Source organism: Photinus pyralis, unplaced genomic scaffold (assembly GCF_008802855.1).
Source record: "Photinus pyralis isolate 1611_PpyrPB1 unplaced genomic scaffold, Ppyr1.3 Ppyr1.4_LG4, whole genome shotgun sequence".
Lineage (NCBI taxonomy): Eukaryota > Metazoa > Arthropoda > Insecta > Coleoptera > Lampyridae > Photinus > Photinus pyralis.
The window spans coordinates 15,416,914-15,435,288 of record NW_022170511.1 but is presented as its reverse complement, the minus strand read 5'-3'; positions in this window follow the sequence as shown (position 1 = coordinate 15,435,288).

The window sequence follows — 18,375 nt, the reverse complement described above, 5'->3', positions numbered from 1 at the left end:
TGTGTCTGAAGATGAGGAGGGACACTAGGGGTATTCTTGAAACAATGAGAAACAAATTTGGTTACATGGAAGAAAAGTTACCTATGCCATCAAAGGTCTAAGAAGATAGAGATTTAGAAACCCTACAGAATTTTTTTGGTTTTTGAGTTTGAAATACGGATTTTTCAAACTATTTCATTCTGGCATTAATATTTGACCTAGAGCAAAACAAATAACACTTCTCCACATCAACTTAATGCTCTTTGAGGTGCCGGACGTTTCGCCTTTGCGGAACTATCATTATCTTAATTTTTTTAAATACGACCTTGGTATTCCGAAAGCCCTTTTCATTCTGAATTCTGAATTTAGCCCTTTTTTTGGAGGCTTAATTAAGAAAACTCCTATTACAGACCTGTACAAAGATTTTTTGATATAAATAATTAGCTAGGACCACTAACGCAATCCAATGAGTGAATTGATACATCAATGTAATAGAAGAACAAGTAAATAAACAGAAGATACCAAAATTAAAATACAACAAGAAACTAATTTGAATAAAACAACCAAATAAATCTTCCCACCGTCGATTCTAACACCCTACTAATGCTAGCAAATGCTTCCAGATCTAACCTCCTGCGTTCTTCTTCCGTTGCAAAATTTTGCTGATAAACACGATACGATACATACGAAGACCTCGAGCGGGATTATATCGGGTGGTGAACGCGCCTGGTGAGGGTGTTTCCGAATTCGTGCTAATCACTTTTTCTGAAAATCTCATTGAAATTGAAATTATGTGCAGGTGCACCATGCTGCTGTATCCAACAGTTGCGAACTACCACTAGGGGCATATTTCCAAGAGCATCCTCGAAATCGAAAGTAGCGCTCTGATAATAAAGTATGGTGGTAAATAAAGGCCAATCATTGTTACGAAAATACAACCCACATATTAAAACCAAAACAGTGATGATGCCTTGACGTTATGTTTAAACGTAAACTGAAACTACATGGTTTTTAAAAGTGTCATATGCTTTGAGGTTTGCCACTAATTTCATAAAAGTTCTTTATTTGACTGTCTCCTTTCAGAATACTTCTGCAAATACATACGCTCCGCAACAGAACAATTTAATCACCATGTCAAACTTTTCTTCATTATAAAACATAATTAATCTCGTAATTAATAGACAAAATACTAACACTAATAAAATACAATAAATGAAACAGCAATCAACGTGTTCAAACACGCCACTACCACATTCATTTGTTTTCCAAAGCATACATTTTCCTTGGTGATATTGGGGTGTTATCCTTTTGGACAATAATTAACTGAATAATATTAATAATTCAGGACCGTATTTAAAAAGAAATGAAGTTGATGATGGTTCCGAAAAGATGAAGCCCGGATTAAAAAATTAACAACTCCATGCTTTAAAAAGTATTAAAAGTTGCTGTGTAGAAGTCTTTATTGGTTTTGCTCTATAGGTCAAACATTAATTCCAGAACAAAATAGTTCGTAAAATCAAAAAATCCTATTTTTAACAAATTTTCAGAAATTACTTAGACCGTCGATTGTGCTATTTTTTTGCCATTAAACCAAATTTGTATCTGTTACCCTTTGTAAAATGTCTACAATGGCTTTCTCTGTCTTGAACATGGTCACAGTATATCTTTCTGACTGTGACAATGGTGTTAGTTTGCTGTAGCTGCGTCTGAAAAATACTACATTGCATGTTAAACCAGGGCTTGGCCTCGTACCTTTTGTAACTTGACACAATTTTGGACATGCAAACTGCGAAAGGAGAAATGACAATGGTGTAGCAAACCTAATCCAGTAAAAAATTTAGATCTGTACCTACAGTATCACGTAGGCAACACACAAAAGAAAGTCGATAAATTATATATGGACTTGGGAGTACATGAGAGGGGCTTACCGATTAGGTAATTAATATGAGAGAGAAGGAAACTTTTACCATCGGTACGCAAACTACCCCCCCCCCCCCCGCCCCTCCAAACCCATTAATTTTCTATAGTTGCGAAAAATCCTACAGAACATCAACAAACGTCAGGACTAAAATCAACGCATACAAACAGCTAAGTACATTACAAAATAGCTGCACAAAAGTATCTGCTTCTTGTCATGCTGGAATAATAAAAGTTTTAATGGGTTTATACTTGTAATAAAGATAAAGAAAAGTTACATTAACATCTAGTTGATAGGACATTACATTTAACATTTATTTATTTGCAAGTGAAATAGAAATGAACCACGTTTGGTGGTGTAAGTAGGTAGATTTAATCTAAACAAGTTACACGGTTTGCAACCACCTGGTACTCATCCATGTATTTAGGAATTGGGTGGAAATTAAGGCCAGAAGACAGTGACCACGTTTGCACCTCGAGCGATAGACATCTAAATCATTATTCACGGTATTTTCCAAATTCACTTACTTTACATCGCTGGATCAGTCAAGATCATAATATAATCAGTGGTGCTTTGTTTCCGAGTGCAGTAGGTAAGTGAAATTTAAAAGAGAAGAAACAAATATTACCTCACAATACTCGTATATCAACGGTGCCAAGTCTAAATATAAAACAAAGGTAAAACCGACAGAATTATAATTATCAAAATATTACGTGAATATTGACGGATTGAATCTTGATCAATGGATAAATATGAAACGTAGATTCGACGTAGATTTTGAATTTCGACTTTCTGCGTTAAATGAGCGACTTGAATGTGTTAGTTTAAGTGCAGTAAGTCGCATATATCAAAAATTTAATCTGTTAATGCTATCCGAAAGTACTTACATTGACGCTTATTATTTCGTACAGGTTTAAATGCTGGAAAATATACCACGAAATTAAAGCGTCACTCTTCATACAAAGAAGAATACCAGGATGAATTATCTCCCGTATGCGCCACGCACGCACTTTTTTATGACGTTAGCGAGCTTAGTGAAGATTCTAATCAACAGGGCTGATTTGCGGCCATCACCGCACGTTGTCATGTTAAATTGTTAACGTACCCTGCAAAATTCGCTCCCTAACACTTCGACCGAGAAGATGCCCCTAAAGATTCGTCAGAAAATTCGCGTAGGGATACGAAGAATTCTCCCCCATCGGAATGCTCTCGTCAGGAATCGGATTCAAGCGAGTTCGACCCCAACGGATTGATCTTAAGAAACGCGTCTTTGAAGTGACCGCTATGCATACGTTGTCTCAAATAGTTGTGTTCTCATAATTCTCATATTGAGACACACAGTAAGAAGCAATCAGGAGAGCTGGTAGTAATTTTTGGGTAGGTGAAAACTTGTCCAATACTTCTCAACAATATTGAGTGTAGAGGAAATGCTTTTTTGCTGACATTCTCCACCGAAAATTCGCATACCCCGGGAAAATTTCCTCCTTTTTAGTCTGTTCTTCAACGATCATACGACATAGAAGAATGAGGCTAAAAGCCTAGACCCACGACAACTTCTGTTCCTCTTTACTCCAGTCATTTTAGGAAATATATAAAAAACCAGGTGTCAAATTCTTGACAGAATAGCTTCCTAGCTGAAACCAAAAATTGCCAACATATGTACGCACTTACAGACGGGAAAAATTTATTCTTTAAAAGTTGCTTAAAATGATCTAAAACGTCAACATTTGATGAAATTTCGCATTGTACCTAGCTCATGCTATGAAAAGAAAACCGTCAATTCGTGTAATTGTATGCAACCAATATTACACGATTTCAGGATACGTCAACACTATTTTTGCGCATGCATTTTGTTAGCTTTTATTAAAAGGACCTACCATCTAAATTTCGTTAAAATTGTTCCATAAATAAGAAAGTTGCATTTCTGCGCATGCGCAACACGATTTCTGCGCATGCGCAACACGATTTTTGCGCATGCATTTTGTTTGCTTTTATTAGAGGGACCTACCATCCAATTTTCGTTAAAATTGCTCCATAAATAAGAAAGTTGGATGTTGCACACGCGCAACTCGATTTTTGCGCATGCATTTTGTTTTCTTTTATTAGGAGGACCTACCACCCAAATTTCGTTTTAATTGTTCCATAAATAAGAAAATTGCATTTCTGCGCATGCGCAACACGATTTTTGCGCATGAATTTTGTTTGCTTTTATTAAAGGGACTTACCCTAGAAATTTCGTTTAAATTGCTTCAGAAACAAGATCGTTGCGTTTTGCACATATGCAACACAATTTTTTGACTTTGACAATTTTTTTTCTCCGTTTTTTGATAATATAACCCGGCCCAATTTTTTGTAGGTTGTACACAGGAAAATAAGGTCTTCCAAATAATAGAATAAAAATTTTAGGTTGCTATTTGAAAAAAAAGTTCGATGCCGTTACGGCGCTCCAAAATTTTTTTTCAAAAATCCGTTATTTTTCTGTTCGGTATGCCTAAAACATATATACAAAATTTCAACAAAATCCGTCGAGCCGTTTTCTCAGAAAATTGCCAACAAACGTACGTACGTACGTACGTACATACAGACGGAAAAAAATTTTATTCTTTAAAAGTTGCTTAAAATAGTCTAAAACGTCGACATTTGATGAAATTTTGAAATGTTCAAAAAACGGCCATCGCAATAGCACATGCTAGGAAGCTAAAAATTCACGTTTACGGTCGAACTTTTGCTCTAGCAAAAACGAAATTATAGAAAATTTTATGAGCTTTCGATTTTTATAAGAAAATTTTTTCATACGACCCACCATTTTCGATATACCTACAGGGTGAGTTTTTTTTCATTTTCAGCATTGGGATCTCGGAACCCATAAGACATACAACGTGCTGAACATACTAATTTCCTTCTATATTTTACAATTTTTGAGTTATAATACAAACTTTAATTTTTTTAAATGGTAGTCATAGATGGCTTTGACATTTTTAAAAAGGACAAATTTTTCTCTGTATAACGAAATAAGGCTTGCTAAACGTACTTTAATAAATAAACGCGCTGCAGGAATTTTCGTATTATTCAGAGGTAAATAAAGAGAGTTTGTCACGGAAAACAATATCTAGTGAGATAGATAATAGTGTAACTGTGGCACATTTGACATATTTAAAAGCCATTTCCGAAAATTCATTATGAAAGTGAAATTAATAATCATATTCAATACACTATTAAAAGTAGATCGTATCATGCCATGGAAAACAATAAATAAACAAAATACTGCTGTTCATTCTTGAAGACCTCAAATAAAACTTGGATGTAATGTTTGGCGCGGAATTATTGGATCGCGAATTCTTGGACGTTTCATTTACGACGAAAATTGGACATCTTCATTTTGTACCAAAATCAATTTCAAAATATGTAGGATGGGTTGTGATGCCGTGGTAAATTCCTTTCGCAATTTAAATGGTAGGATAATACGGAAAGCTGTAAATTCTATCGTGAAAAGATGCTGCTTGTGTGTAAATATTAAATAATATTAAATTTATTTGTGTCCCTAAAGTTTTAAGTTAAATATTATAATTGACTGAGTAATTAAGGGGACAAAAATGTTACCCATGGCAAACTCTGTTTTTACTACTCTCAATAATACAAACAGTTCTGTATCATGTTTATTTGTTAGTTACAACGAACCTTATATCATTGTAAATAGAAAAAAATGCACTTTTTAAAAATGCCACAGCCAACTATGATTACCATGTTAAAAAATGTAAGTTTGCGTTATAACTCGTAAATTATAAAAGAAGAATAAATATTTTTGTTCTTTGCATATTTCTGTATTTCTAATACTAACGATTCTACAACAGTTAGGTAAATTAAAAATCACTAATTCTGTTTTTCGCTCATATCTAGTAAACTGTGGATTTTTTTCAAAAAACAAAAGCATATCTTGAATAAGCTCTTAAAACTACAACTCTCTCCTGATTTAACCGAATCTCTATGTCTTACGGTTTCCGAGATCCTAATGCTTAAAATGAAAAAAAAACTCACCCTGATGTATATCCGAAAAAGCGCAAAACTGTACCTTCAACCCCCTCCCGTAACCCTGGAGGCACCGAAATCGCTCGGGACTTTATTACACAATCATCAGGGGACCTTCAACCACACATTACCGAAAAAATTGGAACTACACGAATTATTTTTTTCTACTTGCCGTTTTTTGGCATATAATGACTGGAGTATTTCTAATCTAGGATCGAATATATGAGTAATTTTCATATTCGTACCCTACGCGTTGAAACAGTTTCAATTTAATGTGGGGTGCGAAGTTGCACTTCTTCCATGTCCATGCGTTCGCTCCTCTGTTCGACAGTGCGCTAACCACTCCTAAATTACTCGTATTTCGTCAATTTTACGTTCGATAGTTTGATACCATAGCATAGACCACTACGCTTGATACTAACCGGTAAGAAAACATAAGTGATAAATTTTATTCCTTTTCTATTACCAAGAGATCTCACAACTCACAAGCGTTATTTATGCCGCAATTTCGGTGGGAAAAAATTGTGTCTGCTTATAGCTTTTCGTAGATGTTTTGTTTATTTATCGGAATTAGGAAAATGCGGCTTAGCGGGTCAGACGGTTATACATTTGTTCGTTGATGGACCAAGAGATTAGGTTGCGACATCACTTTGGAGGATTTTTTGGTCAATGAATAAATAGGGAAATTACGTGAGAACATTCACAAGCAAATTTACCAACTTGAATGAATCTCAGAAAGGGTTGTCCAAAAATTTTGTTTAACTACGCCACTGGATTCTACGTAAAAATATCTAAAATAAACAGTGTTTACCTTTTTTCTATTTTACACGAGTATGTGATAACATCCCAAAAAGTCAAACTTTTCGTTTTCACCCTCCTCTTAGTTTGATTCGCCTTGTGGCTCGGCTTGTGGTATTAAAAAGTTTCACAAAAAAGTGGCACAGTGTCGCGAAAACCGCAAGTCTTATCATTAAAAATAGTTGAGATACGACTGCACTTTGTTTGCACGCGGCCGGTTTCAAAATTACTATACAAATTGGGGGGAGGGGGGATTTAACAACTGTCCCCAATTTGCGAAAAAGATATTTTTCCGAATGCGCCTGTTTGCGCTCCAAATATTTTTGTATGCGCTCCTCTATTGTCCCTCCATTAGTCAAATTTGAGCGTAGAGACACGCCGCTAGATGAAGAAATTTGCACTTTCAGCAAGATGGTGCTCCGCTACATTATATTCTGTCTGCTAGGCTACGGCCTATAAAATGATATTGTGTCACCCGATGGAGGAAGCATTTTATAATTTTTAAGTGGGGGTAGCGGGGGTGCGGAAGATAAATGCTAAAATTAAGGTAAACATACATCCCCCTACTTCCTTAATGATATTCCACAAGTCGAAACCTTTTAAAACACCAGATATACCTAATTACAGTTAAAGTTTTCGCCCGGACATTTGGTATAACTCTTTCTGACTCATTTATCGCGAAACACGATTGGAGCATATTTGGTCGTTAGTATGGGGTAACCAGGGGGGTAACTCTTAAAATACAAGTGACAGAAAAAAACTATCCTCGCAGTCACGATATCTTTTTTTGAGATACTGGATGTCGAAAACCAAACTGGTCATCTGCCTTTTGTTTTTTTAGTTTCGAGCAATTTTCGATTTTTAGAGAAAAGCCTATTATCTCTTTGTTTTATGGTGTCGAAAATATGTTTTTACCTGTTTCCACAACTCTTTTTTGAGAAGAAATTAAATGGCTTTGAAATGTTTTCAAAACAATCATTTTTTCATTTTCAGCACAAAGTTGTATTTTTAGCGCATTTTCCAACGAAGTTGGGTGTGCTATTGCGTCAGCCACTTTCTCTGTCCTCCGTCTGTCCCTCATTAATCAAACTGCAAATTCATGAAAAAAAGTACACAATCAAAACTAGTTGTACCAATAACTATTTCTAAAAGGAAGAATTGCTTATGGTAAGTATACTTTTGAAAAGAGAGTGTTCATAATGATTTTCCGTAAGTACTTTTCGGTCGATTCACAATCCACCAAGTGAATAGAATAGAATTAAATTATCAATATAGAGCGATTCCCTGCATCGAACTTAGGTATATTCATACGTGCTACACAAATTTTTCCATAAATCGGCCGGTGTTTTCGCCTTTCGAGTGTGAACCAAAACTCAACGATCGAACATATGATTAACTTTAGTAGGTATTGTTTTTCTTCGCTTCTTTCACCGCTTCAACTTTGCTGGAATTGATACCGAGGCGACGTAAATTGGAGCTACGTAGGTGTTTCATTTACTATGCGTGCCTAAACAGATCTTAGTACTCCAAAAATGCCTGTACCTACAGCAAATTTCTAATCTTTCAACCTTTTGACATTTACTGCAATATCATAGTACTCAATTTATCTTGAAATTGAAAATGCAACTCATAATCTGTTAGCAGGTACTCGCGAATTAGATAACATCGGACTATTTTATTAAACGAAAAACTAACATTCCTACACGCACTATATGATATTCTATCTTCTTATTTTAACACATTTAAAGGAAATTCATAAATTATCAACTTCAGAAGTGGCTTTCAGCTTTCAGACTAAGCGATGCAGGAATAACAGGATAGTACGGATATAATGTTGAAAACTCGAAAGTTCTACGATATTCCGTTGCCGAGATCTCAATCGATTTATAAAAGGCGTCCGAAACAACAGTGCTGAAAATGAAAAATTTATAATTGTTTTGAAAACATTTCAAAGTCATTCAATTCTGTGTCTTAAGAACATGCAAACACATTTCCGAAAGCTTAAACAAAGGAGTTACAGACTTTGATCTAAAAATCGAAAAATGCAACTTTTGCCTTCGCTTTTGCCTATAACTTAAAAAGAAGAGACGGTAGGCCAGTTTGGATTTCAACATAGTGTATCTAAAAAAATAGATGGAGACTGCGAGGTCATTTTTTCGATCACTTATAACTTAATTACAGTGATCAGTACATAATTTTTCGTTTGTGTTGAATAAAGTTTCATATTTTACTCTTATTACCTACCGTTTGTAGGTTTGATTCCGAGATTACAATATGTACCAAACTACCACATTTTCATTGGTGAATAGGTACTAAGTTCCCTAAAATCCCTATTGAATTTCTAATAATTTTATGTCGCCCTCGATGTCCGGGCCTTATAGCACTCTCTCCACGTTGAAAACACTTACAAAGGTAAACATTTTTTTCCGATTATGACCTGAAACTTGATGTTAAGACTCGGTGTTAGACTATTAGTGATTACTTTGAAGAGATTTTGTTTTTGTTTTGTTTACGGGTACCTACTATGTTTGAAATTGTAATGAAATTCCATCCAACTACCTATTGACAATATTTTCTAAATAAAGATCAATAAAGGTTAATTTAATGGTAACAACATGTTGGATTCGTTTTACGTTAAGGAGTCAAGTTACCTTCATCCCACCTGTTAATTTACATTACTGAAATAAAATTGGTCATCCATATGGTTCGAAATTTGATCCTTTTGCGGCGAATTGTGAATTTGTCATCGACTGTGTAAAGTATTATTTATAAATTAAGGTGCTTCCATTTGTCCTAGATTATGATAACTTTACCAAATTTAACACTATTAACTACGCAAGTTTGCCAAATCGCCATAATTATCTATATGGCAGTTTTAAGTTTTCATTTAAAAGTTTGCAAAGTTCTTAGAATATATTGCCCGCCATAAGTATCTGAACACCCAGTACTTTTATAAATTTTGATGAAATTTTCGGGACAGTTGTATTTGTTCCGAAATAAGAAACGATGAAAATTTCAACACGGCCTTCCCGTTCGCTGGATCGATCATCAATCGAACACATCTAAGATATGACGGGTCGGAGTCAAAAGATTTTACAATAACTTGCAAACAGTTTAGATGATCTTCGAAGGCGTCTTTTAGAATCTTGGGACAATATATCACAGGCTAGCATCGATTCGCGAACTTCAAGTGTGTCCAGGCGAGTACTCTAAGAGCTGACAATTCTAGTTATGCATTGCCATGTTTTGCTTAATTTTTTTGGCCCGAGGGAGGGTGGGGTGACTACTCACGTCGCTGGCCGCCGCACTCAAAATCGAGAATTCATTCTCAACCGGTTGAACTCAAACATTGAGACTTAAACATTCTGAGAACTCACAAATAGCTCGTAATTTTCCATATGTCGATTTTTTGGTGTGGGGGGGGGGGGGGTCTAGTTACGTGAATGTATCAAATTGATGTTGACAATTAGGATCTCCGTAACGGTGTGAGATACAGTGTAGTGTAGGGTAAATTGGGACAAAAAATTACTTTCTACTGTCTTGTTTCTTATGCGCGCCATATTGGATTTTTACGGAATGAGATAGAATAGAAGATAAAAAAATGTTGATTCGGCAAGATCTAGTTAGGTACATGTGCAGTTATGTTGAGAAATGTATGTAAAACATTTGATCTTGTAATTTTCCTTGTAAATTTATGTACAAGTAAATATAGTGTGTGACACGTCATTGTTTTTTATCCTCTGTCTCATTCCTTAAAAGTCCAACATGGCGTTCATAAGAAAGTAGCCGCCTATCCCTTCTACATCTAGAGTGTTGTGAAAATTCTGGTAGCAGGCCAGATTCAGATTCTCAGTAAAAAATACCCACAAGTGTTAACGGAAACCGTCCATTTCCAACCGTTTAAGATAGGGAAAATGAAACCGAAATTTGACAGTTTCAGTTTTTCGGTGATATCTCAGTGCTAATCAATGATCTTTCAAGAATTTCACATTCGTTTGTATTCACGTGATTGTTGAGAGTAATGTAGTGAATCCTTTTTTACAAGTATACAGTGTGCACAACTCAACTCATAAAGCGAATTTTTTTAAACCGAAATAGCTTAGGAAATAATTGTTTTATAACTAAAAAGCATGCTATGTTTATAGTTTCTATTGTACCTTCATACGAAACTCTATTTTTGGAATTTTCACACCTAAGTTTTCACACCGCCAGTAGATATGTCTCGTATAGACGTTCCAACCGTTCTTTGAGAGTACCCTCCTCCGGTACTCTGTCGGCAGATATTTGCACTGAAAGTTTTGACACGAATAGATATGTTTTGTCCAGACGTTCCACTTGCCCTTTATGAGTACCCTCTTCCGACACATAGTTTTCGAGATATTCGCTTCGACTTCACCAATACGAGTCCAGACGCAAATATATTGGACCAAAACAAATAGACATTACTTTACCTTTTTGGTCACCTTTTTGTTGATTTTATAATTATTGCAGTTGATAAAACTATTAGATATTGCTGATGAATTGGCAAAACCGCATAGTATCGAATAATCTTAATCCTCGGCTTAATCGTATTCGTTAAATTTATATGTAATCTGTATATACCGGGTGGTGCCTAGCGCGACGCAGCATAGGGATTTCAATGGTAATTTCTTTATAGCCAATTAATTGCGCCCCTAATTATTTTAGAACAAAAGTCTAAATACGTTTTTTTAGAGAAAAAAATACTGCATCTGTTCATACGATTACTTATAATTTTCCGTTTTTCAAAACCGTAGAAATCCACAAAATAAAAAATTACATTTTTATAAATCAGTGATGCTTTGGAATCTTTTAACAAACTACAAGCGCATCGCATCTAAGTTATCGTTGTTTGACGTCGAACGATTTTTATATTTAATTCTGTTCAACTAACCGACGCGACGCAAGAAAAAGCGTCTATGGGGTAATATTTTTTAGGGAATGTAATGCTGCATCTCCATCGGATACTATTTTATCATTTTCCGGAACCAGAGTACATAATCGAAGAAAAAGAAATTGATTTGTGAAAGAATTGTTCTTAAACTTATATTCGGATTTTCCGCTACTGCAGCCAAAACGTTGAATGTATTGTCGTTTTCCTGATGATTTTGACGGACATTTTGAACGTTATTGCACTTGCAGTGATTTAACACAGTTCCTGTTCTTTGAAACTTGCGACAATTCTGTCTACTGTGGTACTGTTTGGAATCGGTCAATTGGGGTACTTCACAGTAAATAAGGACGTTACTTGGCGGGCATAAAACAACTTTAACATTTCCTCTTTCTCTTCAGTTAAATACACGATAAACAATTTTATGATTAACTAATTTATAAACAAATAAGGCAAATAATGAAAAGTTATCGCTGTTTTTTAGGTAATTCCAAGGCATATCTGATTTATTGTAAAATGAACCTTTTTATTTTGTCGATTTCTACGGTTTTGAATAACGGAAAATTCTCGGGAAAATTATAAGTAATCGTATGAACAGATGCAGTATTTTTTTCTCTAAAAAAACGTATTTAGACTTTTGTTCTAAAATAATTAGGGGCGCAGGTAATTGGCCATAAAGAAATTACCATTGAAATCCCTATGCTGCGTCGCGCTAGGCACCACCCTGTATAAAGTTCTCCTCCCGTACGTGTGTTGTGATTGAACTCCTAAACGGGTGGGCCGATTTTGATGAAATTTTTGTGTGTCCCCGGATGATTTAGATTCACAACTGGGCCTAATCGGATTATAGGATCTTTTTAAAAACTTATTTTTTCATTGACTGTGCTATTTCGTTCCCAATGTATTTACATTTTGTAAGCTGAGTTTTCGTGATCATGTATCCGTCAATATAAAGAGTGCGAAGTCGCAGGAGAAAATCGAGTAAGTAATATAATAAATTCTAATTCAGAAAGTAGTGTTGCATATTGGTTTTGGTACAATAGGTACATATCTGACTGGGCTATTAGATATGTCTCGCCCAGATGATTCATTTTGACTTTGTGAGTTACTCTCCTCCAACAAACCGTTTTGAAGATATTGGCTCTTAAAGTTATGACATTACCAATGCATATAAGTATTTCGTCTAGCTAGAAGTAACAATCACGATAAGGGGTCGAAGAGGAGAACTGCGGTTGGTAGAAATGAATTCTTTTGGTAGAGTATCATGAAGGATATTACCAATCCCCCCCCCCCTCAACCCTCCATTTTATAAGGGCTAAAGTAGAATTATACTAGAGTTGCCGTATTTACGTAGAGCCTTGTAGTAAAAAATGAGATTTTTTTAAAATTAAAATTTGGGTCAATTTTTCACGTTCGTGATTTTTGGGGAAAGTTTGTGGAACTTTTTCCCAAATCTACTATCTTATACTGTAGAACTATTTTAGATGCAAATATAATGTAATCAGAAATTAAAAAAATTTTAGGTGGATGAAAAGAGGATAAATTTTATCAGTTGGAGCGTTATTTTTTTTGTTCATTTACCTACCAGAAATTGGGTCAAATTTTACTCGAGACGTCTTATAATAGGTTAAGAAAGGATAAGTCAATCGAGCTTTACATTGGGCTTTGTGTAAGAAATTTTAAACTGGTCATTATTGTCCATAATTTATACTGGACGATTCTTTATAGAAATGACTTGCTTTTAAATCGCCCTGTAACTTTTCCCAAAGTTGGGTTCGGGGCGAAGGCCTTTTTGGCTTTTCGCAAATTGTTAAGTTGAATCACAATCTACTTCGTGACTTTTAAAATTGAATAACGGTATGAAAGTCAGATTGGTACAAAGTCAAATAAATTGAGTTAAAGAATAATAAAATTATAGTTGAGTTTGAATTTGAAAACTGCTTCGTTTACCGTAAGGGGTGTTAATTAACTTATTTTTAATCCAAAGACCATAGTCGAGAATGACATAGCGTGAAAATGTTGACGTGCGAAGAGCGCTGCGAGTAGGTATAAAAAACAAACGAGGAAAGGAGGGTACCGTTTCTTCGGCAGCATTGAAATCTGGCCACCCTAATCAGCGCTTGAGAAATAAGAAAAATACCGGCAACTAGTGATATTGTAATTTGTTTGTCAAGTTATTACGTGAATACTTTTAACTTTCTAAAATACAACACGAGAATGACGTAAAATATTAATTATTAATTAAGTGAATTGTAGCAGCAGTTATTGCGAATTAAGTATACTTTGGTATTGAGACGTCCACGTCGGATACGCATAAATTTTGAAAAAGAAAAACCAAAGCGAAACGAATATTTGCGCAAGCCCGTATGTAAATAAGACGATAAGAAAAGCGAAACGCTAATAAAAGTGCAATAAGTAAGCTAATCGGCCATGTTAGTTCGGATGTAATACGTAGCAGCGAATTTTACAACGCGTAAAATAAGTAAGAAAATTCACTGCGGGTGCCCCCCGACTACGATGTGGCCCCACTGCCAAGTCCGGGGGCTGCGATAACGCAGTCGGAGCGACCAGCGCTTGGCTGCATGCCCGAATCGACCTCGTAACGCCGACTTGTATCTACCTAACCAATTTGACAGCTACTATGAAAATTAAATGGTTTTCTAGGTTAATATTTCACTATTTCTCGACAACATATTGAACAAATCGCACTTATTTCACGATAAAACGTTACGTGCAACATTGGCCACCCTTAAACATCGCTTGATGGCGGCCGAACACTCGAGATAATGTGAAAAACCAGATATAAACAAAGCAAATGACCTGTTAGACAATTTCCTCATTTGTACACATTTTAAAGTAAAATTTCACGGGGAAACGCGTTTAAAAAGCCGAATTTCTCTCCCGATTACGTTTCGCGACATCGCCACTTAACCGAATTGAAAAAGAAATTCGTTATTTAAGGGTAGCAAAAGCGTGAATTAGTAAGAAAAACAAAATAGAGGGTTTCTTACCTTCCCTGATATTGGTTTCACAACGCCACCTATCTTGATATGCGTCGTCTATTCTTCCCACAAAAAGCACGTATTCACGACAGCCTCGTACGCCGACCGCAACCGAACCTACAACGAGCCGTTTGTTTGTGATACACCGTAATAAATTTTATCTAAACTTATTTTAGAAAAATATTAAGGGAAAACGGGGAAACTCGCCCGGAAAACCGAATTTTTTGCGAGAAAACGAAAGTACGTAACGTGAGGATGCGTTTTCCGGCGAAAATTCTAAACTGAATCGTTTACAACTGCCAAATAACGATTAATTTAGTTAAAAGATTAAATGCAATGATACTTCTATTCCGTCACACTATTAGGACGTGGTATTCTTTCCGTAGGAATGTAGGAAAGTTAGTTGATTCTGTTACCGCTAGTTGGCAAAACGGCGTGATCTTTTTTGTATTATTCATTTTCCAACTTAATTTATTATGCGACGAGTTCAAGGTTTCGTTGTTTTCTTATTGAAAAATTTCCTTCCACGTGTACCGTTATGGCGTTATCAACGTATAACGAATTCTTTTTGCTCGCCAAGGGGTGAAGGGGTGCGCGTTTTGTAACTTTTAACAGTTCGTAACCCGTTCTAATTGCACACCCTCTTCCTTTCCACCATTCAGTTAGCTTCAAGTCACCCGTTAAGTTTTGCATTTATTGGACTCGAAACCTTTCTAATATCCTTGCGATTAGAAAGTTAATTTACCATATCTTTATTTTTATCGTTTATTACATTCACGCCTAATTTCACTGGACATAGGTACAACGGCTTATTTCAAACGCTGTATGTAAATCGGTTGATAAATGAACCATTGGTACTTCCCCTACGTAAGCTGGGAAACACGCGTACAGTTAACCGCAGCATCATTCGCCATCAATTTTCCTTCTAAAGTACATTATTTGTAATTTATGCCAATCAAAATCAAACATTTAAGGAAACTTTATTTACTTACATTCGTAAATTTATTCTAGCACTGGTGACTGGTGTAACATGACCACGTTTGTCTTTGCGAAGCTGCTTTTTATATTGTTACCACAGTCAAGAGCCTAAGCACTACGTTTATTAGTGGAATCAATACTGTACTCAACTTGTAGGTACTTATAAGGGTAATTTAACCCACGTTGTAGCTCCAATAATAAGAAACAGAGCAATTGTGCTTTAATTCGCATCGGAATAATTCGAAAAGGTAGGTATCTTCTGGGGTATTTTTCATCTAAGTCATTTCGCTTTAGTAGTATTACAGCGTACGGGAAATTCGCCCTATCGCTGAAGGTAGCTTGTAATTCGGATTCACAAATATTACAGTTAACCAGCTTAAGAAAAGGATGAAAACAATATAAATGAACTACCAGGGTCCAGGAGCATGCAAAAACCTTACAGAGCAAAACTTACCTAAATAACTATATCCCTTATAAATAACTCCGGTAAAAATTGCTTTTTTCTGAAACTACTTTAGAAACAACTACTTTTGTTCGTCTCTAAAAAGGGTGAAGAAAATGTGATTTTCTTTTCTAGTGAGGAAAGTAAAAAAGCAATTGCTGCGTTAATCTTAATAATGACATTTAAAATTAAAACATAGGTACATCTAGATTGCTATGCGTCAAACTGCATTATTATTTATTGCATACGATAATTTTTCAATTTTGATTGTAGTTTCAGAAAAAAATTAAGTGTAAAACTTGAAAAGAAAGTGTTTTTCAACTCTCGCTACGTTTATGTGTCAAACTTTGAACTCAAGTTGAAAAACTCCACTTTCTTCTCTAGTTGTACAAATAACTAATTTGTTATTAATGATCCTCAGATCCTTTATAGTTTTGTATTGTCGTCCGTCCGTGTGCGCTATAGCTCTTTTTAAATGTGGCCGATTGTGTTGAAATTTGGTGCACAGGTACTTTGGACATTAAGGGCGGACGCTATTGATTTTCAGGAAGATGATTCAACAGGAACAAAAGTTATAGGACTCGAGTGAATCGGGAACAGGAAAAACTGCGGGCTCAATATAATAGAAATCAACATATTTCATTCCCTAGTGCCCGGTTTCACAAACGATGATTAAGGTTAATTACTGATTAAAAATATTAGAATGGAAAACATCTGAGCGTATCATCAAAGGTGGCTAAGATTCTAATATTTTTAATCATTGATTAAACCTTAATCATCGTTTGCCAAACCTTGTATAACAATTAAATATAACTCTTTTCTGACATGAATTTGATGCATTCTTGGCGACCACGTGGATTTTGATCAAAACATGTTTAAACCTCAGTTGTTTCGGCGCGCTATAAATTTAAATCATACAAGTACAATCGGGCACTCGGGGCACTCGGGCGGATTCGCGAAAACGCCTAAAAATGTAGAGACAAGGGCTAGAGAAGACGGAACGATGTGCGAGATTTGAGTTAAGCATGCACGAGTTTTACGCGCATTTATCAATTTAAAAGTGAAAAAACCAAACCAATCTTTGGGGGCCCCCATCAGCCGGTACAGCAGCTCACCGAAATCAGCCACTCCAGGTACGTACCCAACTTTAATTTATGTATTTGTATGGTTCGGGCGGAAATTATCATTTAACCAAAAAATATATCTTATGGTCCTTCAGTCCACAAATTACAAAAAAATTAACTTAAAATACAAACACATGTCAAAATCGTTATTTTTGCACCTAGATCGTTGGGAAAAGGATCAAGAGCGTTATCTTAATGCCCAAGACATGAATTTGATGAATGTTTGGCGACCACATGGATTTTGATCAAAACATGTCAAAATCGTTATTTATGCACCTAGAACGTTGGGAAAAAGACTAAGAGCCCATGACATGAATTTGATGCATTTTTGGCAACTGTAAGATTAAAATAAATGGTCGTTGAAAAAGTGATGGTAATACTGAGGATCCTTCGATATTTCATTGTATCGGTTTATTCTCTTATGTTGTAATAAGCTGGATAAACTTTTATAAAATCATGCAAAAAATAATAAACACTTTGCCAAGACAAATATTTCGGATCCAGACGATAAAGGAACAAATCTAGCATGATACAAACAAAATTGCAGACGTTATAATTGTAGCCCCTATTTTTGGAAGTGTAGATTCGTTCCTTTAGGCCCCGAGTCTAGTCTGCAATATCGTTCTTGGCATAAGTGTTTCTTATATATTTTGCATGATTTATCTATCCTGTTACAAGCTTAATAAACGGAGTTATTAAGTTTAGCATGGGCTTTTGTGACCTGTTAATAAGTAAAATAGTTATATAAAGGAATAACGAATAAGCTCTACTCATTGGAGTAACCCCTATCCCTGTTTAATAATTTTTGTTTTGTAAGGTTTTTGCATGCTTATCGTAGATAATTTATATTGCTATCAATGCGATTATACCTACGCATTTTAGAACTTTTTTTTAAAATAATAATTCACAATGTGGTATAACTTATAGCTAGTGATCAACAGTAATACTCGTATTTGTGAATGCAAATCCGAATCAGCGACATAAATTCGCAAAATGCGTTATCTCTGTGGATGTGCGGCCAATTCGTATTCGAGCAATTTATACACAGTAGCTTCATAATTCGCAACGGGATAATTTGCACCTACAATTTTTGCTTCTTGGATAATTTGGTACTCACATTCTCAGAATATGGATTATTCACAGAGAACTCTCTTTATGGTGTGTTTAAATCAGTAAAATTTTGTCATGTGGACAAATGG